Source organism: Vulpes lagopus, chromosome 2 (genome assembly GCF_018345385.1).
Source record: "Vulpes lagopus strain Blue_001 chromosome 2, ASM1834538v1, whole genome shotgun sequence".
Lineage (NCBI taxonomy): Eukaryota > Metazoa > Chordata > Mammalia > Carnivora > Canidae > Vulpes > Vulpes lagopus.
The window spans coordinates 121,209,502-121,234,151 of record NC_054825.1 but is presented as its reverse complement, the minus strand read 5'-3'; the positions used below and the strand labels follow the sequence as shown (position 1 = coordinate 121,234,151).

At 36.6% G+C, this 24,650-nt stretch overlaps 1 protein-coding gene across 1 annotated transcript in view; it reads right to left on the bottom strand.

The window, feature by feature from the left end:
- The window catches only part of RNF217 (ring finger protein 217), a 198,445-nt gene that overhangs the window by 137,401 nt on the left and 36,394 nt on the right, over window positions 1-24,650 (bottom strand). The gene's annotated exons all lie outside the window — the stretch shown is intronic.

Below are 24,650 nucleotides of genomic sequence, written 5' to 3'. Positions count from 1 at the left end.
AATAATCCCTACTTTGTGCACATCGTCATGAAATATATAGGTGAACGGTCATAAACGATGCATATATCATGATCCATGCCCTGAGGAATATCTCAATTAAAGAGAGAAGACAGATGTCTAACTACAATAGTAGGTGATTTTGGTGGGTGTGATTGTAGAACTATAAATTCAGAAGTACTGGAGCTACAATGCAGGGGGTTTCCGCTTTGGTGGATCTCAGGACATTTCATAGAGGGCCTGGGAGACAAGTTATATTTTGAGAGACGGAGGATAGTAAATATTCCAGTAGAATATTTATTTATTATTTATTATTATTATTATTTATTTATTATAATATTTATTTATTGTGAGGATAGTAAATATTCCAGTAGAAGAAACCATGTGAGCAAACATGTGATAGCAGAACGCATGATGGTGCCTTGGGTGGCAGCTAGTAGTCCTGGTGTCCGATCTTACTGGGCATGTAGAAAAAGGACAGGAGATGAGGCAAGAAAGATAAGGTGTCGCAAAATTGTTCAGCAACTTTGTGTTGGATATCGTATTTTTCCTGAGTCCCCTTCTGCTTTTGTGTTCTCTCTGCCTGGCTGACGCCTAGGGATACAGTGTCTCTCTGCCTGGCTGCCTAGGGATACACACCAGGGGCTCCAGTTGCCCTCCGCCACCCAGTGAAGTTCAACCAAGGGAAGGCGCTAGCAGGTGATCAGAGAATTGGAATGTTTATTTTTCTGACTCTCAATCTGCCAAGTCCCTGGAGGCTGTCTGTACCCTCCCTCAAAGGCCATAGGTGCTATCATCTCTGGGTTCTGAGCATTTCTCCCTTCGGGCCAGAGGGAGAAGTATTAGTTTCACGGGGCTGCTGTAACAAAAGACTGCAAGCTAGATGGCTTACAACCACAAACACTTACTGTCTTATATCTTTCTGGGAGCTAGAAGTCTGAAATCAAGGCAACCGCAGGGCCATGCTCACCCTGAAATCTGCAGGAGAGAATTCCGGGGCTTGTAGAAGCATCACTTCAATTGTTGTCTCTGTTGTCACACGGCCACCTTCTCCCCACATGTTTCTGTGTTTCTTCTCTTCCTTGAGGCACCTCAGTCTTAATGGATATGGGCCCATCCCACTCCAGTGTGACCTTAGATTAACTGCAAATCTTCCTGTTTTAGAAAGACGTAAGATTACTGATGGGAAATCAGGAAAAACAAAAACACTTTTTTTGTCCCCCTTCACCACTTTGCGTCTATTGCCATATCCCACAGATTCTATCTCTAATGGTGACTACTATTTAATAATTGTCGAGCATCTACTATGCCCCAAGCCGAGTTCTATCCACTGGGGGCAGAATAGTGGACAAATAGAAAAAAAAAACAAACAAAAACCCTACTCTGTTGTTGTGGAACTTAAGAAAGGGGGAGAAAAAAAAAGAAAGGGGGAGAAAGTTAAGAAACAAAGAAATAAACATAGCTTATGTCACTTGAGTAGTATGAGGAAAACAAAACAGAGCGAAGGGCTAGAAATGACTGGGGATGAAGTATATGAGGGTGGTGATATATTTTTGTTTTTATACATATATTGATTATATATATATTTTTAAACATATTTTGATATATTTTGGTTAAGGAAGGCCTCAATGACAAAGGAACATTTTGAGCAGCAACCAGAAGAAAGAGAGAGGGGGCCACACGTATGACAAACAGCATCCCCAGCAGAGAGAACGTGGATCAAGGCCACGGAGTAAGCATTAATAAACAGGAAGATTTGCTGGCCTAATTTAGTTATTTTTGCATTTTACATTTCGGAGAAAAAGTCAATCTTTCATTTTCAATGTCATTTTAAAAGTCCTAATGTTAGTCATACAAGTCAGTAAATCCTATGAGAAATGTGAATAGGTTGTGACTCATAAATACATTTTTAAGACGGTGCTTCTGACTTGTATTAGGTTCTTCTACCATCAGATTCTATTGATATTATTCTGTCTGGGGTTGTGGCTGGGAATTCTAGCACATTTTCCCCCTTTCCCTCAACTTCATATAACTTATGATGCCTATGCCTCATCATTTGACGCAGTGCTTCCTCTTTTACATCAAATAGTTAAGTTAGGGAATTAGTCAATGTGTTTAACATGATTATCCAGCCTGTTCTGTGATGCATGATATTTGTTATTTAATTACTTGCTTCCAATTTTAGACATGACTAAGAGATAATGTGAATTACAACTCAACAATGGTGGATGGCACAGGCTCTCCAATACCTAAGAAACCGTTCAGCATCATGCCAGCACTGCTCAAAATGACGTCTGTGTATGAAATTCTACGGGCACACGGGGACATAATCTGCTGACCTCCAGTTGTCAGAGTGAGTCATGGATTTGCAAATCCTCTCAGACCCTATGCTTCAGAGAGGATGTTATTATTTTAAGAATAAAATATACCTTTTTAGTTCCTGGGGAAAATAAAGTAATAAAATTAGTATAATTTTTAATGTTACCAGTGATAAATAACTGTCCATGAACTTGAATCAAGCAAGACTTGATTCTTGGGAAACCGTTTTCTTTGTTTCCTCCAGAAAAATTTTATGATTAATAAGGCATTTAAAGTCTAGATATAATTCTTTCTATTTATGCTCATTAAAATGCAGCAGTGAAAACTGAGAGTGTATGATCATTCATTCGTTTTATTTGCAATGATCACTTGAAAGACTATTAAGTGAATTGTTAAAAATAGGAACTTAGACATTTAACTTTTATTTAAGAATTATTTTCAATTAAGTTATAATAAACACCAAATCATGGCATGTTCCTTGCTAGGGAGGACTATGACTGTTGGTTACATGAATTTTCCTCTAATTCCAAAGCAGCCAGATTAGCTATGCAAAGGTTAGCTGTGGAAAAACATTGTGAAGTGTGTGTGTGTGTTGGTGCTTCCTCTGTCTTGCCTTGCAGCATGGTATTCTGGTTGGGATCTTATGCTGGTCCTTGGAAAACAGTGTCACCCATATACTAATCTGGCTCAGAATTGTTCTCCATTATTCCTTCTATCAAAGCTTACCTTACCTATGTCCAATTCCCTCAGGCCTTTGGCTCCCCCCCCCACCCGCAATGACAAGGGGCAATTATTGTCATTAATAATAATACCACACATATCTCCTATCTATACTATGAATTACAATGTGTTTTCATGTGTATCATGTCATCTCGTTCTTCAACATTAGACAATAGAACGTCTAACATACGGAAGTCTGCATACTACAACCTGCCACCTGTTTTTGTACAGCTCCCAAGCTAAGAATAGTTTTTACATTTTTAAAGAAGCTGTTTAAAAAAGAAAAATATGAAACAGTGCACAATGTCTAAAATGTTTACTATCTGTCCCTTTATAGGTGAAGTTTTCCTATCCCTGGATTAGTATTATAATCTTTATTAAAAGGTGATTAAAACAGAGGCAAAGCTACATACAGGGATGAGCTAGAAGCTCTTTGACTTTAAATCTATTTTTAAACCAGTGCTATTGCTTGCACTCTCTCTATTTCTCTTTCTTTCTCAATTTCTTTAGCTTAGAAAGGAGTGAGAACAGTTAGTCCTTTCTCACTAACCATAGCTTGAGATTCTGCTGACCTCACCCTGCTTACTTACCTGTCTCTTTGAAGTTAGTTGTTGTGAGAAGGCAGTGAAATAGTAAGTAAACAAGACAAGGGGAGAAGAAAGGATGGGAAAATGGGAGAGTTGCACTAATATTTGAAAATCAAAGTTTCCAAAAAAGAATAGGAGTGATACTTACCCTTGGTTTCCCTGAATTCAAATCTCTTGTATGAGCAATTAATAATAAGAAAGATGAGAAGTAAGAAGAAAATGAAGAATAAGTATATATTGGACACTAACTTTGTACCGAGAACTCTTAAGATGTGCTTTTATAAATATTATCTAACTTAATTTTCAACTTATACCAGTATTGCCCTATGCATATCAACTACTCAGAAACCTCTGTGATTCTTAGTAGCTCATGAAGTAATACGGTCCTAAAGATATCCAACAGAAAGAGTAGATAGAGTTAGTAATATGTAGTGATATACAACAGAAGTAAAATCCCTAGGATATACTACGGAAGTAAAATCCCTAAGGATATGGTCCAAATAAACCTTTTTAAGTTTATATTTATGTAAGTAATCTCTATACCCCATGTAGAGTTTGAAATCATGACCCAGAGATCAAGAGTCACATGCTTTTCCAAATGAGCCAGCCAGGTGCCCCTAATCCAAATAGCTTTCATTGGACATGCAACATCAGGAATCTTTAATTCCCATCTGTGTTAATGTTTAAATCACATAATCATTTGGTCTTTAATTTCTCATTTGCATAATTAGAGGGTTTACCTGGATCACTTCAATTTATTCCATCTCTAAGGGCTATAAGTTTGAAATACTACCACTAGCTAAACTGTAGATAATTACATCCTTCCAGGCTTAAAACATGCCAGCAGTTAAAACAATAAAATGCAGCAGTGGAATTATATTAGGATGTTGACTCTCTTGAAGGCAATGAAAATAAAGTAGGATTGAATTCAATAGAAAATACAACTGTTTGAAATACTTATCTACTTTCCTTGACATGATAGCCACTATAATTGAACTTCTTTTCTTAGAGACTTAAGAGTTCTATGTGTTTTTAAAATTTCAAAAAATTAGAACCACAAGTGTTGCTTCTATAGCCATGTCAGTTCCCAGTGGACTGAGCCTCTCTTATATAACAGCTATAAACTCTACATCAAAAACAAAAGTGAAACAACACAAAGACAAACAAAACAAAAAAACTACCTGAAATCTCGGACTATGAGCCCAAGCAGGAGATTCTGGAAAAGAGTGGACTTTGAAAGAAGGAACTGGCTCATGATGCGTCTCCTGTTTCTATGCCGTAAGCCTAAGGACAGACCATTGTCCATGATGAACAGAGTGGCAGAAAATCTGTTAGAAAACTCAGAGGTTTGAATGGCCAGAGGACTGTTTAGTGCAACATCAACTGCCAAAAAGTAAAAGGGAAATCCCATAAGGAGAGAGCCAGAAGGGTAAGCCACAAATTCTGTGAATTCATTCTGCCAAAATCTCTGGAAGACCCTGAAACACAGATGCTCGGGGCAGCCACCAAACAGCCAAGCTAAAGATAAAATAATTAAACTGAGATGGAAGCTGCTACAAAGTGCAGCATTTATAGTTTTAATCTAGCCAAGTTAATTACTTGTTAAAACAAAACCAACAAGTAATAAATATCCAAATCCAAATATCTCTAAAAATCAACAATTTGGAGTAATAAAAAGACTTGAGAATTTCTGCATCATTCCCAATATTCAGGATGCAATACAAAATTAGTTGACATGAACAACAAGGAAAATATGACCCATTTTCAGAAGATGAAACCATCAACAGAGACCACACACAAGATAACCCAGATGTTAGAAGTAGAAGACCAGGACTTTAGAACAGATAGCATTTATGCTCAATAAGATAAAGAAAATCTCTTCATAATGAATTTAGAAAACTAAGTAAGAGTACAGAAACCACAAAACAGTACCAAATGAAAATTCTAGCTGAAAGAATACAATATCTGAAATATTGAAATTTACTGTATTGGTATAACATCAGAATAGAAATGACAGAGAAAAGAGTCAGTTAAACTTGAAGATACATAAATAAAATTTATTTAATCTGTAAAGAGGAAACATTTTTTTCTTGTTTTTCTTTTTGTTTTGTTTTTTTAAGATTTTATCCATTTATTCATGAGAGACACAGAGAGAGAGAGAGAAGCAGAGACATAGGCAAAGGAAGAAGCAGGCTCCACGCAAGGAGCCAGATGTGGGTCTCCAGAATCGCACCCTGGGCCGAAGGCAGGCACTAAACTGCTGAGCCATCCAGAGATCCCCAGAAACGTTTTTTTTTTTTTTTTGAACAGCAAAAGCCTCAGGTACTTGTGAGACAATAGCAAAATATCTAATTCCCAAGTACCTGAAGTCTCAAGAGGAGAGAAGCTTGGAGATGAAAAATACTTACAGAAATAATGTCCCCCAATTCCCCCCAATTTAGCAATCAAATATTTCAGCCAACTTTCAGCAAGATAAATAAGAAACTATGCTCATCATAGTTGTTGGAAACTAAATAAAAAAGAAAAATTTTAAAGCAATCAGAAAAATGATGTGTTACACACAGGGGAACACTGTTTCAAATAATCACTGACTTATCTGAAACTGTAAAGGCCAAAAGATATTGGAACAGTATCTTTAAAGTGTTAAAACAACAATACAAAAATGTCAATCCAGAATTGTGTAGCCTGTGAAAATATCCTTCAAGAATAAAGCTTAGGGGTGCCTGGCTGGATTGGTTGGTGGAGCATGTGACTCTTGATTTTGGGATTGTGAGTTCAAACCCTACATTAGATGGAGGGATTATTTGAAAATCAAAGAATATCTTTTTAAAAAAAAGAGAGAGAGATTAAGTAAGGACACTTCAGATAAAAGAAAAAACAGAAATTACTACCAGAAAACCTACCATACTATAAGTGATCATAAAGTTCTTCAGACTGAGGAGAAATGATACTAGATATCAATCTTTTACTGATGATGACATTAAGAGCTTCAGAAGGGGGATCCCTGGGTGGCTCAGCGGTTTAGCATCTGCCTTTGGCCCAGGGTGCGATCCTGGAGTCCTGGGATCAAGTCCCACATCGGGCTCCTGGCATGGAGCCTGCTTATTCCTCTGCCTGTGTCACTGCCTCTCTCTCTATGTCTATCATAAATAAATAAATCTTAAAAAAAAGAGCTTCAGAAATGTAAAGTGTTGTATTGTTATAAGTATAAAATATTTTTTGTTTTTATTTCTTTAAACTCATATGAGTGTTTAAAGCAAAAATGACATATTGCTTTCTGGAAAATTTCTTTATTCTGAGTTTATTCTTTTCTTTCATTTTTAGTTTTAAGGTGTCCTATCTTATAAGACAAGAGTTCACCTTCACCATTTCTATTCATTAATATAAGAAGCTAGCTAATTCAATAAGAAAAGGAAGGAATATTAGGGGAAAAGAAGTTAGTTTGTCTTTATCCACCAATAACCCAATAGTTTACAAAGAAAATTCTATAAAATCTGCAAAGAAGCTTTTAGAAGTAATGAGCATATATAATAATATCATAGGAATCAAAATTAATATGTAAAAATCTATTGTGTTTCATGTATTAGCAGCAATTAGGAAATGAAATTAAAAATGATTTTAAATAGTGTCAAAAACATAAAATACTTGGCAGTAAATTTAACAAAAGTTATGAAAGACCACTACATTGAAAATTACAAAATATTGCTGAGGCAAATTAAAGAAAAACTACGTAAATGGAAAAATATACTATGTTCATGGATTCCAAGATGCTATATTATGGAGAACTTAATTCTCCTCAATAGATCTATAGATTTAATACAATTTTAATCATAATTCAATGGCTTTTTTGGGTAAAAATTAACAAATAGTTTTAAAAATTTATATAGAAATGCAAAGGATCTGAATATGCAAAGTAATCTTGGAAAAGAAAAACAAAGCTGAAGGATACATGTTATCTGATTTCATGATTAACATGACTACATAATTCTTTTTTCTTTTTTTTTTTTTTGACTACATAATTCTTAATAAATCAAGACCATATGGGTATTCCCCTAAGGATTAACCAACAGAATAATGGAACAGATATATACCTCAGAAATAAACCCATGATTTATAGAGTCATTTGATTTTTTTTTTAAGATTTTATTTATTTATTTATGACAGGCACACACAGAGAGAGAGGCAGAGACACAAGCAGGGAGAAGCAGGCTCCATGCAGGGAGGCTGACGTGGGACTCTACCCCATGTGTCCAGGATCCCACCGCGGTCTGAAGGCAGCGCTAAACCACTGGGCCACCGGGGCTGCCTATCATTTGATTTTGTAATAAATGATCCAAAACAATATAACAAAGAAAAGAACTATTTTCAATAAGGGATGCTAGAATAAAGAATTATTCATTTGGGAGAAAATAAACCCTGACCTCTACTCTCATACCACACATAATAATTTATTGGATATTGCTCTTAAGCCTAACTCTAAAAGCCTTAATCATTGGGTTTTTAAGGAAATCATGGTAGAATGTTTTTGTGACTCGAACATAGGCAAAGATTTCTTAGATTATGGAAAATAATGACTATAAAAAGAAAATTGTGAAGTATCAATTTATCAAATTTAAAATTTGTTCATCAAAGACTCATGTAAAAGATCACTGAAGCCTGGGAGGAAATATTTTTAAAACATGTATGTAATAATAAAAGACTTGTACTGTATTAATACAAGTATCCAACCTGTATTAATAACTCCTATGGCTTGACAATAAAAAAGTAAAAAACCAAAAACCAAAAAAAAAAAAAAAAAACCCACAAAAAAAAAAAAACGAGCAAAGAGTTTGAAGAGAAAATTTCACAAGTGAGGGTATATGAATGACTAGTAAGCACAAGAAAAAATGTGTACATCATTAGTTGCCAGGTAAATTAATTCAATTAAAACCTTAAAGGGCTCCCTCTACATAGCCATTGAAATGGCTAGAATTATGTTAATGAGAAAGTTGAGCAAGTGGAATTCTCATACATACTTGCTGGTATGTGAAAGGGTATAACAACTTCCTAAAAAGTTATAACAATTTACTGTAATACTAAACATGTGTCTATCCTATGACCTAGTAATTCCAACCCTAGGTATTTACCCAAGAGAAAACAAAAAATATCTGTCTACAAAAAGACTAATAGAAGTGTGATGATAAGAGTTTTATTTATAATAACCCAAATTGGAAGTAAAGGGAATTTATTTAAATGTATGTATTTAATATACGGTATAATTATATAATATAAATACTAAAAACTAAAAAAGTAGAAAGCATGGTCTATTGATACACACATTAACAGATAAATTTTTAAGATATTATGCTAAGTGAGAGATAACTGATACAAGAGTACCTGGTATGTTATTTCATTTATTAGAAGTTCTAAAACAGGCCAATCTAATACATAGTAGGAAAATTATAAAAAAAACAAAAACAAAAACAAAAAACAGAAAAATAGTTGGCTTTGAGAATAGAAGGAGAAATTGCTTGAAAAGGAGCATGAGGACATTTTCTAAGGTAATGTCTTGGTAAAAGCTTAGATTACATTAGTATATTCATTTATCAAAGCCCAGAAACTAAGAGAAAATGTAAACATATTTGAATATGAATGTTCAAATAGTTGAGGGAAATGTACAGATGTCATAATGGATGGAATGGAAAGGTGAGCAGATGAATAGATATGTGATAAAATAAGCATAGTCAAATGTTAATGGTAAAATCTAGGTGCTGGGTTCATGGTGCTCACTATAATATTCTTTCAAATTTTCTGTACACCAGAAAACTTTTAAAATAAAATGTGAGAGAAAAAATTGAAACCAGGAATTACATTGTGTAAATAAACAAAAGTTCATCTTACTTAGAAGTCTTGAGTTTACTTAAAGGCATTTCGGAAAGTCTCTTTATACCCCATGCATCTACATAAGCATTTGGGAAAAAGATCAATTTCCTATTAATCAATAGAGTCTTAAAGTTGATTCTTAGCATATTATTTTAACATCAGCAACCTCTTCAGTAATTTACAGATAAAGACAAAATAAATTCTTTATGAAAGGGAGAAGAAAGCTTGAATAAGGTGCTGTAGATTGAATGTTTGTGTGTCCCCAAAATTTATATGTTGATATCTAGTCCCTTGATTTGATGGCATTTGGAGGTCGGAGCTTTGGGAGCACTCATGAATGGGATTTGTAGTCTCATAAAAGAAACCCCAGAGAGCTGCCTTGCCCCTTCTACCATGTGAGGTTACACTGAGAAGGCTATGAACTGAGAAGCAGGCTCTCACCAGACACAGAATCTGCCAGTGTCTGGATCTCCGGTTTCTCAGCCTCCAGAAATGTGAGAAATAAATTTCTTCTGTTTATAAGCCATCCAGTTTATGGAATTCTGTTATGGCAGCCTAGACTAAGGCAGGCAGACTAAGACACTAGGCCTAAGAGCTTTATATAGAAGTTCAGAGTTAATCCAGAGTGGAAACTTGAGAAGATGGCTCCAGGAGAAATGTGACCAGATTCTCACATGAAGAGAAAGTTCCAGGGCACCTGGGTGGCTCGGTGTTTGAGTTATCTGTCTTTGGCTTGGGTCGTGATCCCGGGGTCCTGGGATTGAGTCCCACATCAGGCTCCCTATAGGGAGCCTGCTTCTCCCTTTGCCTGTGTCTCAGCCTCTCTCTCTGTATCTCATGAATTAATAAATAAAATCAAAAAGAGAGAGAGAAGAGAAAGCTCCAAGCCCCTGAAACACATTGTCCAGTAATAAATGTCTTCTTACTGTATCTGGCTTTCTTCAGGAATTTAGACGTGAAAGCATGGAATATATTCTGTTTTTAAAAACATGCATGTTGTAATAATTACATCCATGTGGCTCTATTAACCACTTTGAAAAGGAACTTTTCAGCTATTGCTAAACCATCTTACAATTAGTTTTGAAGACAATGAATGATTTGCTAAACAGATGACTCCTATTCCTGAGCACTCATAGGATATGTATATAGCCTTCCTCAGAGAGCATTTTCAGTAAAATATTTTAAGTAACACTAATATTCACTATGATGCTACTGTTTTTAGAGACATTATTAACCTCCAAATATGTGTTTCCTGACAAAGATTTTAATTATATTTTCACCCTATTTTTTTATTTATCAGTAGCACTGTATTCTTAGTTTCAGGGAAAGAACAGTTTAATGAGTTGGGATAATTGGGTCTTTAACTAAGCAGGAACTCCCTAGTTTATCCTGTTCTCTCTGGCTTGATTTGAAAGTATTTTTGTTTTTGTTTGTTTGCTTCAAGTTTTGATTTACATTCTAGTTAGTTAACATATGGTGTAATATTGGTTTCAGAAGTAGAATTTAGTGATTCACCACATATATAAAATACTCAGTGCTCATCACACCAAGTGTCCTCCTCCATACACACACACACACACACACACACACACACACACAAAAGGGATTCTTGGGTTGTATCAATATTCACTTTCACTGGCCATTGCCAACACGTAACATAGCAGTTATTTCACTGTCTTGTAATTGTTTTTGTTTGTTCATCTTTTTTTTCCCATCATACCACACACACTCCTTGGAGGTAGGGCCTTCACTTACACATTTTATATCCCCAGTTCACAGCATGGCATCAACTGAATAGTAAGAAACTCAATAAACATTGATTGATGAATAAATGAATACACTTTGTTAATTCACATAGATTTAACTAGCCTCTTCCATGATGAAATAAAGCCAAGTAGATTCAGAGTGGAGTTAACCAAAAACAGGGACAAAGTAAATATTAATTTATAATTGGATTCAAAGACCAAATTCCAGGAATCTCTATCTAATGTATGAGGGCCTTCTCTGGGGGCACCTTCCTTCCTTGTATGTAGGTACCTGGAAAGCCGAAGCTTCAACCAAAAGATATTGAACATAGCCTCTGTGAAAATATCCTTAGTCGGCAGAGAGCACATTTCTCTAGTGAACATATTCATGTCCCCGGAGTCATTGTCTCTGAGTCTTAAATAACACTAGTTAAATATTGACAGATATTGTGGTTTTTGCCAGTTGTTCAGTTTTCAATGACAAGTTCAGTAAATGTGTTTATGTTGTGTAATAAAGTGCTATCAATTTATTGTTGTGACTAGTTAGAGTCAATATTTAACTCTCTTATTTTGATAGACTAAGACTCACATATCTGGTTCTTGTCCACTTCCTCAACTTCATTTCATAATGTCTCCTTCCCACACTAATTAGCCACACCAGTAAGCCTTCTATTGTCCCAACAAATACACCAAGCTTATTCTGACCTCAGGGCTTTTGCACTTGCTATTCTTCTACTTGGATTATACTCCCCTAAACCCTTTCTGTGCCTATCTCTTCTCCCTGTTGGAATATCAGCCCAGATGTAACCGTCTCAGTCACATCACCTGGAATCATTTTCTTCATAGCACTTACTGCCACATGAAATTATCTTTTTCTTTTTTTTTAAGATTTTATTTATTTATTTATTTATGAGAGAGAGAGAGAGGCAAAGACACAGGCAGAGGGAGAAGCAGGCTCCATGCAGGGAGCCCGACCTAGGACTGGATCCCCAGACCCCAGGATCACAGCCCGGGGGCTGAAGGCACTGCTAAACCGCTGAGCCACCCAGGCTGCCCTGAAGTTTTCTTTTTCATTTATCTCACTTGTTTGTTCATTGACTTTTCCATGTGAATACCAAACTCTGTAAGAATTGGCATTTTGTGTATTTTCTTCATTGCTGTAAAACCAGCTCCAGTGCTTGGAAGAGTATCTAACACATAGTAGACCACAAAAAATGTGTAAAGAATGACTAAAGATAAAAGAGTCTGCTTCCTTCCATTAGCTGTTGATATTTAGATTGATTTTTGGAGTCCTAGGAACATTTGCAGCCTACAACCTCCTTACCTTTAAAGTTTTAACACCCACTAATCTCTTCAATGAATTCTTAGCTCCTCTGCAAGTCTATTCATTGTGATCACTGGGTAATTGTAAATACTTTGAGGTTAGGATTCTTTTCTTTATTCTTCTTTGTAACTCTACACTTTTGTCTTCTCAATAGTGAATGTGTGTTGAGCAAGGGGAGATGCCCTCTAGATAGCTGGAAATATGGAGCTAGTCTGCAATAAGGAAGAAGGCATTCAATTTGGAATTTTCAACAAAGGAGTGGAGCTATGGGGCAAAATTCTCATGGACAGTTAAGTTCAGAAGGAAAAGTGCAGAGAATTCTAGCCAGGAGCTCAGTGGAGGTGGTATTTATTAAAAATAAAAGCATACCCACTTGCTAAGAGCAGAGGGTGAGAGTGGAGAAGTAGGATATAACAGAAGATAGAATTTTAAGGAGTAATTTAATTAATAACAGTGGATTTGGCTAGAAGAAATAGTTTCACTAAACCTGTGGGATCACAACATGATTACAAAGTGTTCTGGAAGAAGGTATTTAGCCATATTATTTAGCATTTAAAAATCCTTCTTTAGGGGCAGCCCTGGTGGCTCAGCGGTTTAGCGCTGCCTATGGCCCAGGACGTGATCCTGGAGACCCGGGATCGAGTCCCATATTGGGCTCCATGCATGGAGCCTGCTTCTCCCTCTGCCTGTGTCTCTACCTCTCTCTCTCTCTCCTCTCTGTGTATTCTCATGAATAAATAAGTAAAATCTTAAAAAAAAATAAATAAAAATAAAAATCCTTCTTTGCTTTCTTAGCAAGCAAAATATTGAATAAATTATTATAATTAAATGGACTAAGTTGTCTGACCTGTTTTTTCCAGAAGGAACATCCACACAAATCTATTTCCATTACCTTAAATTTACTGGTTTCAAATGTAATTATATCTGGATGTTCTCCATTAATATGCACTTTATTCATTTCCTTTCTTGATAACTTCATACTTTTTAAAAGTCTTTCCTTTTGTCATAGTCCTGACTCTACACACTACTCCTAAAGTAATTTTAAAATGGCCAGTGAGGTTGATAGTTCTCTGAGAAATGCAGAGCAGATGGTAGAGAAGGCATTTAAAAACCATAGAAAAAGAGGTCAGATGCAGTAGATAACATAGCTCCACTCTCACCTTAAGAAAAGAAAGGGGGCACCTGGGTGGTTCAATCAGTCCAGCATCCACTCTCGGTTTTGGCTCAAGTCATGATCTCAGGGTCCCTGGATCGAGCCCTGCTTTGGGCTCCACTCTCAGTGTGGAGTCTGCTGGAGATTCTTTCCCTCTCCCTCTTCCTTCCCCTCTGCTCCTTCCCCCAGATCACTCACTCTCTCTCAAATAGACAAATAACATCTTTTTTTTTGTTTTGTTTTTAAAAGATTCTTCTTATTTGTGTGAGAGAGCGAGAGACAGCATGGAGGCTAAGGGGCAGATGGAGAAGAAGGAGAAGCAGGCTCCCCACCAAGCAAGGAACCTGACATGTGGCCCAACCCCAGGACTCTGGGATCATTCATGACCAGAGTCAAAGGCAGCCCCTTAGCCAACTGAGCCACCCAGGCGCCCTGATAAATAACATCGTTAAAGAAAAGAAAAAGAAGGATATGTCTGCTGAAGAGCTACCCAATGTTGAACTGCCCTTGGGAAAGTGATATGAGACCCTTTTCAGGAACATTAGACCCTTGATATGAGTGTGAAAAAATACATAGAAGCAATTAATTTGTCAATCCAATCAACTTGAGGTTTAGTGAAAAGATCATGATTTCTAGTGCCAAAGCTGGCATGCATTGGTTAAATGATTTGGACAAGTCATTTAGTTTTTGTGTCTTCTGTTCCCATGTTGAGTGAAGAGGGGTTGGATATGGTAACCTATAAGGTCTCACTGACGTCTAATATTCTGTGATTCCTAAGAAGAAAGTGTGAATATGGCAAAATAAATAATAAAATAAATGGAAAAATCAGCCTGCTAGCTTTTGCATCTAGATAGAGTGAACAATCTTTTTTTTAAGGTCTCCACATTTCTAAATCCCTTAACCATTTCTTAATTTCTCAGTTATTTTCATTGAGAAATTTTTTAAAGGTTTTATTTATTTATTTGAGAGAGAGAGAGAGAGAGCACTAGCAGGGGGAAGGGCAAAGGGAGAAGCAGACTCCCTGCTGAGGAGGAAGCCCAAAGCAGGACTTTATCCCAGGACCCTGGGATCATGACCTGAGCTGAACGCAGACACTTAATTCTATATTTCTTCTCTTTACTGCCAAATAAAGTAAACACATAATACATTTTTTAAAAATCCCCCAAACTAAAAAAGAAGAAAATGCCTAAACAAAAAGTTTCCAACTCAGTTCATTTTTGTTATATTAGTTGTTAAAGACCAAAACTTCAGAGTCAAAGCAAAAGGAGGAGTTGAGATGATAATTTTGGTTCCTGTAAGGATAATAGGAAAAAAGATTTCCATAAATGATGTGACATTGTATAGAGAGACACACATATTCCTTCCATGTAGGCCCCCAGACCATGAGAGAATGGCCTGTCTTTTCAATTTACTAAGCTCCTCCTCCCTTTGCCAAGCAGCTGGTAGTTCTTCTATTGCTGATAATACTGACTGTTTTTTATATATCTTTATTCACTATTTGTAGTTCTCCTATCATAATATTTAGCCATCTTTCTATGTATTGATTGGTGTATATTAAAGATATTAAATTGTCTATGATAGATATATGAATTTGCTTTATAGATCAGCCAGGTAATGACAGTCAAATACATTTTATTTTAGTTGTACATAGTTGTTGTTTTAAGAGGTCTCTACCCCAGGGGTATCTGGGCGACTGAGTCAGCTAAGCAACCGACTCTTAATTTCAGCTCAGGTCATGATCTAAGGTTGTGAGATCAAGCCCCGTGTTGGGTTCCACAAGAGATGTGGAGCCTGGTGAAGATTCTCTCTCTCCTTCTGCCCTCCCCTCTTAAAAATTTTTAAAAAGTAGTCCCCACACTTAAGGTGTGGCTTGAACTCTGACCCTGAGATCAAGAGTTGCATTCTTCTATGGACTGAACCAGTCAGGCACTACCATTTCATTTTATTCAACAATGATTTCTTATAGGCACCCATGATTTTCCTGGGGAAACAAATCAGGTATCAGCCTATAGGTCAGTAGACATAGGAAATGTATTTAAAGGTCTCACATCTTGGTCTTTCCAACAAGCTATAGTTTTTAGAGTCTCCCGTTACTAACTTACTCTGTAGGATTATAGCATAGTACTTCCACCACAAATCCTGTTAGGCTGGCTTCTACTGCTTCTGTATACCTCATGACCCCTTCCCAAATAGTCATTTTTATGTGTTATACTTACTCTATGAATGCTTTCCAGCAAGCAGGACTTTATCTTTCAAAAATTTATAAGGATTAAAAGTGCCAGAATTTTAGCAGGCACATCAAAAAAATAAAGGATATAAGGCAATGGGTGTTGGCAATGAGGGCAAAGCAATGGAAGAGAATTTTATAGATGGGTTATCTTGACTTTACGGGACCACTAAAACTAAAATAGTATCCTATAAAATAAAAGCATAGTTCTAGAACCAGAATTGTAGAATCAGAATGAACAGATTGCCCAATTTTATGTTCTTTGCAAAAGCTTTTAGAGATGTATGAAATGATAACCTAATTTACCGACAGCTACTGAGAACCCCCAATTTACAGGAGAAAGATCCACATAATAAGAATAATTTTTTGTTTTATAAAGAGGAAAACACTGGGCAAATGTTTTTATGCCATATTGAAATTAACAATTTAATATTTCCATAGTATTACATAACAATAGGCAAACTAAAACTATACCCAAGAAACAAAGGAATTATAACAAATTATTAAATTAACCAGTTGTTCATTCTAATATACAAGTGAATGTTGAGATAAATTAACACTAAGTCACTGTATTATCCAAATTAGATTATGTATAACACTCAGCAGAAAAGCTTATCATCTCTCTTTTATATCTTTTTTTTCCCTTACTTGAAGGCTTATTAAGCACTGAACATTTATAAAAAATTCATTTAGAGAAGTAATATTGCAAAATCCCATTTAATCATTCAGGATTAAATGAATGTCTTACATTATTAATAATTTTAAAATATTCTGGAAGATGATCAAATTAAGCAATTAAATATGATCAATGGGTATGGATTCATGGGATGGGGTCAAGTTTGCCGTTTAATTACATTTTTCTTCTCCTTTGGGCAAAAATTTCAGAATTAGATTTTAAAAAAAAGAAAACAAAAAACAACACTTATGTGAATAGGTGAAAAAAAACTTTCCTCACCTGACTTCATGTAATCCATTTGTTTCCTAAGGAAATTCACGTTATTCTGCAGAGCTTCTCTGGTAATGAATCTTCAAATAATGGATTAGTAGCTAAATTTTGAAAGTTAGTTCTTCATATGTTATAAATCCAAAACTTAAATCATCAATGAATAATAAGGAAAAAATTGTACTTTATGAACTCACTATTTTTTATAAATAGCTTAATCCCCGGGGTGTATAATGTATGATATCTTTTACATTATATTTTAAATAATTCAATGTCTTTCTTTTTAAAGATTTTATTTATTTATTTGAGAGAGAGAGAGACATAGCAACAGATTCTCCCCCCTTTTAAGGGGGGAGGAGAGAAGAAGCAGACTTCCTGCTGAGCAGGGAGCCCAACTTGGGGCTCATCCCAGGACCCCCAGATCATGACCTGAGCCCAAAGCAGACACTTAACCTCTTAACTGAGCCACCTAGGTGCCCCAATTCAATGTATTTATTTATTTATTTATAAAATATTTTATTTGTTTATTCATGAGAGACACAGAGAGAGAGAGGCAGAGACATAAGCAGAGGGAGAAGCAGGCTCCCTGCAGAGGGCCTGGTGCTTGACTCCATCCTAGGACACTGGGATCAGAACCTGAGCCAAAGGCAGATGCTCAACCACTGAGCCACCCAGGTACCCCAATTTAATGTCTTTAAAAGCATCATTTTGTGGCCAGGTAATGACTGTAAGATTAATCACAATATTAGAGATAACTTTTAGATTAAATTTTTCTCAAAAAAAATTTTTTTTCAGCACATGTAAACAGTTCTGGGGAAGGTCTTGGTGACATGGTCCATGGGGGTATATACCCAGAAACTGAAGCTAGGGTGATTTTTCCCCACCTCATACTAAAATCATTTTTGTAAGTAAGTCATTGCTTCATAAACTTTTTGTATTTGAGACACACTTTTGTTTTAAAGATTTTATTTATTTATTCATAAGACCACACAGAGAGAGAGAGAGAGAGAGAGGCAGAGACACAGGCAGAGGGAGAAGCAGGCTCCCTGCAGAGACTCCAATGTGGGACTCAATCCCAAGACCTGGGGATCACGACTTGAGACTCTCAACCACTGAACCACCTATGTACCCCTGAGACATCCTTTTGAATACAAAAATGTTGTTGGAAATTTGGAACAATGAAAAGGTTCAAAACAAATTAGCAAAATTTACAGTAGAAACATCCTGCATATAACAAGATCCCACAGAATTTAGAAAAGTATCTATGAAAACCACATTATGTATTTGATGGCTTTTGGAAATATGCCTTTGAGAAAAATTCGTTACTGCTCTACACTCTGTCATATACTCACAGAGCAAATTTCATGACTATCCTTGTCAACACACGATTTTCTTTTTTTGTTTTATGACCGATTGTCCTTTTATTCGGAATCACCTGTTTTTACCCCTTGCCTATTTTTCTACTGGCCTGCATCTTTTTTTTTTTTTTTTTCCTAGGGAAGATTAAGTCTTCTGTATGAGACTGAACTCCAGGGCTGCGAGGCTATGTTTATTTAATTCACTTCACAGAGGGCTCATCATTTACATCTTGCATACTAACTTACAAAACTTATATATTTTGAAAGAATAAACGGTAAATGTTTGAAAATTTTACCCTCCATTGGCAAGATTAGCTCAAAACTCCACATTAGAAGCCGATTGGACAGAATTAGGGGAATTGCACGAAATTTAAATGTCCCCTTCTTAGCCAGCCTTCAGATATAATGTGAGTAAAATAATCCATCCAGGAGACTCCACAACTACTGCCAGGTACCCGTGTTTCAGAAGCATTTAAATAGCTCCTTGGTTACATCAGAGGGGAGAACTCTTTGACCCCTTGGTGTTGTGTCTCAACACATGATTTTTCTTTTAACACCAAATGGCCATTACAATAAGCCTCTTATCTTCTCCTTAGTGCCAGCATATCTCATTTTGTCAACCTAGTCATCTAGCTGTTCATGCTGTAATACTATGTAGCTTCATTTCTAACAGAAATTTTTCCCACTAGAAAAAATTTCACAGTACCATACAAAACACTCAAGTTTCCAATAACACCGGGGAGTACAGCATGTATGGCTGGGAAATGTTCTTCCAAAATCTAGTCTGCTTATATGTCGATTTCCTTTTCTTATGCTTTTATATTCTATCTGAATTTCCTATTGTTCTGCATCATTTAATATTTTCCAGACATGTAGTGAACTTTGCTTCATTTCCTCTTTTTTGTTGCTGTTGAGCAGTTGGCCTTCTAAATTCTCCTTTTTCTAAATCCACTACCAATGACTGCTTTTCTTTGGAATAACTCCAACTTTTGTAGCTGGTTTATAATAGAGGTAGAAAGGAAATTAAGAAATCCTTGGATCTCGGCTTCTCGGGTAGCAGCAGAGAGGCACAGCAGTCTTTGGAGTATGTACTTCTCTACCATACTTGACATGCTCTAAAATCTAGATCATCCAAGTGGTTCTGGAGGGAATGCCATTTTGGGACGGGGAGACTTGGCCAAGGTCCAAAACCACAGTTATTTAGAAGCCTCCCGAGTCATGAGCATGACTCATCATGACGATGAAACTGCTTCACTGTACAAATACCAGTTTGCACCAGTATCGGAGCTCTAATCCTTTTGCTCTAGCAAGGGCAATGTTGTACCTTGCTTGCACTGCCTGTCTGGAAATAACAGTGTGAACTGCTTGTGGTCGGGATGATGGCCAGAGTTCAACCTTTCTAAAACTGCCAAAGAACTCACTGTTTTTGCACAATTGTGTCTGTGGACCCTCATTTCCATTAGACTGGAGGAACTCCAGGTGTTTGCTTAAGGAAGTCATTGAAATTCAATGCAAATTAAGGCCAGATTTCCAGGAGAAGCAATTCAGCAGTAAGAATTTTCCAGGCACAAGATTTCAAGACACATTTTTTTAGATGTTCAATATGTGCCTATGGTACGATGAGTTAAAATAAGCTTTAACTTTTAAAAATACAACCCCTTTTGCCATTTGAAATAAGAAACACTTTGGTAGGGGTATATAAAACAGCATAGAAAGAAATTTTTAAGTTCAGGCAAAACTTGTTTATTCAATGGTGATACAATACCGTTACATCATTTCCCAGGGACTTAAGAAGTAAATTTCCATTGAGAATTTAAAACCAATATACTTACATATAGAAAAACCAAAAGTTCATTGCAGTGGAAAGAAATGAAGATTTATAAACAAATACTATTAATTTTCAAAATCCATTTGTACTCTACATGGAGCTAGTCAGGTATTGCCTATGAAGGAAGATCCTATATAAAAAGTTTAAAAAACAGTAAGTTAAGGGACACACATTGGAAACTCAGACTAAATGAAAAGACCGAGTGACACACTATATAAATGCTAAGTTGAAATGTTTACAACTTACCTAGATATACCATTCATAGAAAGAAACCTATCATTTTCTACCCAGGATCCTCATATTGTAGACAAGGAACCCAGATCGTAAATGGGTAAGAGATTCACTTGCTGACACATAGCTGGCATGGTTGGACGGACTTCTTGGCTTTTGCTCTACTGATAAGTAGACCACATAGTAAAAAATTATACTTTAAACACCTTTTAAATCAATAAACATTAAAAATCTTAACATTAAGAATAGTTATAAATTTGCAGCATTCTGATTAGAGAGCATATTTTTTACATATATGATTGTAGAGTAATTAGCTTCTGGTAACATCTTAAGTCTATACATTGATATGAGTATTTGAGTGGACTTGTGATTGTAATAATATGAAGAAAAACCAAAGAACTTTATTGGCATAATTAAAACGATCAGTTTCATTTTAAAATGTTAATGAGTCCCATTGAATAGCAAAAAATTCCATTTTGCCCCAAGACAAACAGAAGCCAAGCCTATTTCCCTGTCAAAAATAATGGGTTTGTTTTCCTTTGAAAGTGTTTCAAGATAGAAACAGGAGTCCTTTAGGAAAGAAAATAGGAGTTTGGTTAAAGGCACAGGAAAGAGAAAGAAAGAAAACAACAGACACAAAGCTATCCTTTGTCATTGAATAGGAAGGAAGCCCCCCTGAGTGATTTTTTTAAAAAACAAATTGGATTATGTCTTGCTCTGCTCAAAGGTGTTCATTGGTTTTTCAGCTGAGTGAAACAAAAAGTCTTTACCGTGGCTGGAAGATCAGGAGACTTTCTCTAGGATGACCCTTCTCTCCTCCAACTCTGCTGTGAACACCTTGGCTCTTTTTCCCCAAAACCATGTCCTCCTTAGGGCCTATGCACTTCTCCTGGGCTGCCTTTCATGTTTTACCCCCAGATATCAGTCTGACTGATGCCCGCGCTCTCCTAGGGTCTCTCTAGGGTATTGCCCTGGCGGAGCAGATTTCCTTATCTAGAACGTCCTTCCCACACAACTCTTGCCCTATTGTCTGTTTTTTTCCATGAGAGGATAACCTCTATTAGAGCAGAAACGAATCCTTTATAAGAACATACATGCTTTTGCTTTTTTTAGGAGAGTAGTAAGATTTCTTTTGCACTTACCGTAATGACTGCATTATAAGTGCTTTACATTCGTGTCCTCATTTTATTTTCATAATAGCCTTACTAGAAAAATGCCATTATCATCATCATTGGCAGGCAGGAGAACTGAAATTTGCAGACGTTACAATATGTGCCTTGAGTTACACAGGAATTAAATATTTGGGACAGGATTCAAACATTAGACCTTTTGGCTCTATACTGAGTGGAAGCAGAAAGAGAAATGCAGTCTCAAAGGAGGTGGGTGGCATTAGCATTCTTATATATCCAAAGTGATACAGTTGAAGCAGAATGCAAGTATAGTGACCCTCGGAGAATAGAATCACAAAGAGAATTTTTACAGAGACCACTAAAAAATATATATGACATTGCCTAAGATAAACAGAGCTAAACGCATAGTAAGTGCTTAAAAAATATGTGCTTACTTGATGCAAAAAAATTATTCATGGCTATTATCAAGTCAATTACGGCATCATGTTTGAAGATAGAATTATGAATACCTTAGGTGGACACTGTTTTAAGACCTCATACGCTGGCTTCCTGCCTCCCTGAAGCTAATACCGAAAAAATCATTCCTTCCTGGAGTAGACTTTTCTTTTGTTCCTATTCATCAAATGAATTCTTTCTTCTTTTAACTGTACTTAATTTTTCTGAATAAAGTTTCTTTCTTCTGGTGAGTTCTTTTGTGGACTTGGGAGAGCAATAGATGCGTGTTTCATCATCAGAACTCATCTTGGTTATAGATGTCCTCCTATCCAGTAGAACGTCTATCTAGTTCTACTGAGTGTAAGGCCACCCTTTGATTGCTCAGTAACCAATATCTCCCTTTACCTGAACCATGGAGCTGAAGAGCTGGATGCAAGATGTGAGGGAATTTCTCTCATCTCTGAAGCAGCTGGGAAATTGCTAACCGGTTTCTGGAGTAAGTACGTTTCCTCGGTTATCCTTTTGGGATCTTCAGGTATCCTGGAGCACACCTTCACAAGACTAAGTCCTGGAAGCACGAAGACTGTGGTATTAACTACCAAAGTCAGCAAATTACAGGACTGGAATGGAAGATTGCATAGGTTTTAGTTGAGTAAATCTAAAATCTAGTCAAAGATAGTCCCTCCAATTCAGCCTTCTGTTTAAATGCACAGATTATAAACTAATTATTCTACATGAAACTCAACTGGCTCGTTTGCCTTTTGATGCTTAAATAGAAAATCAATAGTGTAGACTGGCTCAAATTAACACCAGTGAATCAGGCTTCCTATGGAATTAACCAATTATATCTAGTACTGGCCCAAACGTGCTTTCAGAGATTTTTGAGTAGATGATGTAATGATTAGGAGTGGGAGCGCTGGAGCTAGACCGTGCAGGAACATCTCTACTAACCACAAATATTTCCTTTTGTAGGGCATGGGATAATTCCTGTCTTTAAAATCTCTAGTGAAATCCCTAAAAGCATGGAATATAATTAAATTCAGAGTTTTTCAGGTGATTTGGGTTGTCTGTGTGAATAACTATGTGGTTCAATTGGACTGGCTGAAAAATTCCTTGGTTGGCTTGTCTGTATTTGCTCTTGCTGCTCATAGTGCTTTAAAATGGTCCAGTTAAATCAGACCGTCAAAATGGTGAGGTTCCCTGTTTGATTTACTCATGCCACATACACCCACGCAGACTGTTATGAATGCCACATTTGAGAAAAATCTCCCATTTGTGAAAACATATTGGGTCACATTAAAAAGGAGATTAAATGAATCCCTTTTTCAAAAAGTTTTTGGTAGGTAGAAAGGAATGCTGAGGTGACGCCTGTGTAAAGCCAGAACTACAGATGTCTCTTTCTCATGGAAATATGCTCCATGGGCTAAATTTCATCATATTGGGGGAGGGGTGAACTATAAGAAGCATGCTTCAAATTACCCTGAAATGGAAGGCTGGCAAATTAAATCCTGACCTTCTGCAGGGTATTTGGAGTGCAGAGCAAAAAAGCAACCCACACATTTTCGAAAGAAACCCTATTGTGAGCTTTGCTATACCTCAGTGCTGCCAGGAGTGCTCCCTTCCACTCTTCTACATTATGGACTGCAGGCAATTAAGTGTGGGATCCATTTATTTTACTTCTACAGCTTTGACTGCAGGCACACTTTGTTTAAGGGGTCTGGATTCTGTTGCATTTCAATGGAATTACAAAGCCAACGGATTTAAATGCAGATGTAGGTGTATTACCTAGATATATTCTGAGTTCTGAGTTCAGTGAGACGGGTGTTTATAGAAACTAGATTATCTTCCAGAGGGGAGTGTGTTCCAATGTTCAGCAAGGTGCATGTGAGGATAGGATGACTGATGACTACTGGGAGATCTTAATTCCTAGGAAGCAATGGGGGTGAGCTGGATTGAGCCATGCCCTTCAATTCAGTGGCCCTGCATGTATGAACAGGGTCAGGAGTGTAGGAAATGATTCTCAATACTACTACCTCTGGTGTTAGTACAAGGGTGGTGACTGAAAAATACCTTCAGCTCTTTTGGAATAATTGCTTGTAATCCTAAAACTGAAGGATTCTGGGTTGAAAGATGGCAAACAGAAGCCGGTGTTGTGTGAGGTAGGTATGATTCAACTATCTTATTTTTTTGAAAGTGGAAGGGTGAGTAAAATTACCGCGTATTTTTCGTTGTCATTTTACTGCTTCAGGACTTAAATTCTACAGTTAAAAGATTTAAAGATTACACTATTTTTATTTTTACTTTTTAAAAATGTTTTATTTATTTATGAGAGACAGAGAGAGAGAGAGAGAGGGAGGGGTAGAGACATAGGCAGAGGGAGAAGCAGGCTCCATGCAGGGAGTCTGATATGGGACTCGGGTCCTGGGATTCTGGGATAGGATCACCCCCTGGGCCGAAGGTGGCACTAAACTGCTGAGCCACCCGGGCTGCCCTAAACCATTTATTAAAGTCACTTATTGGTGTCCTTGAATGTGATTTGCTTACCTAGAAAGTCCTCTTAGAGTCGTATCACCACTGCAGTTCCAAACCATTACCACAATGATTGCATTGTTGGAGTTTGATGGGAATAAGCTATACTCATGTTGCTCTTCAGAAGTTCTGTGTTAAGTAGGCCCCTTGCATTTTATTTTGCTTCTATGCCTTTAATATTACAAATTAAGCTATTTTTCATCTGATCTAATGTGTTAAGACTGATGTTACAGATTTTCTGTCTGGATGACCTCTTCATTGA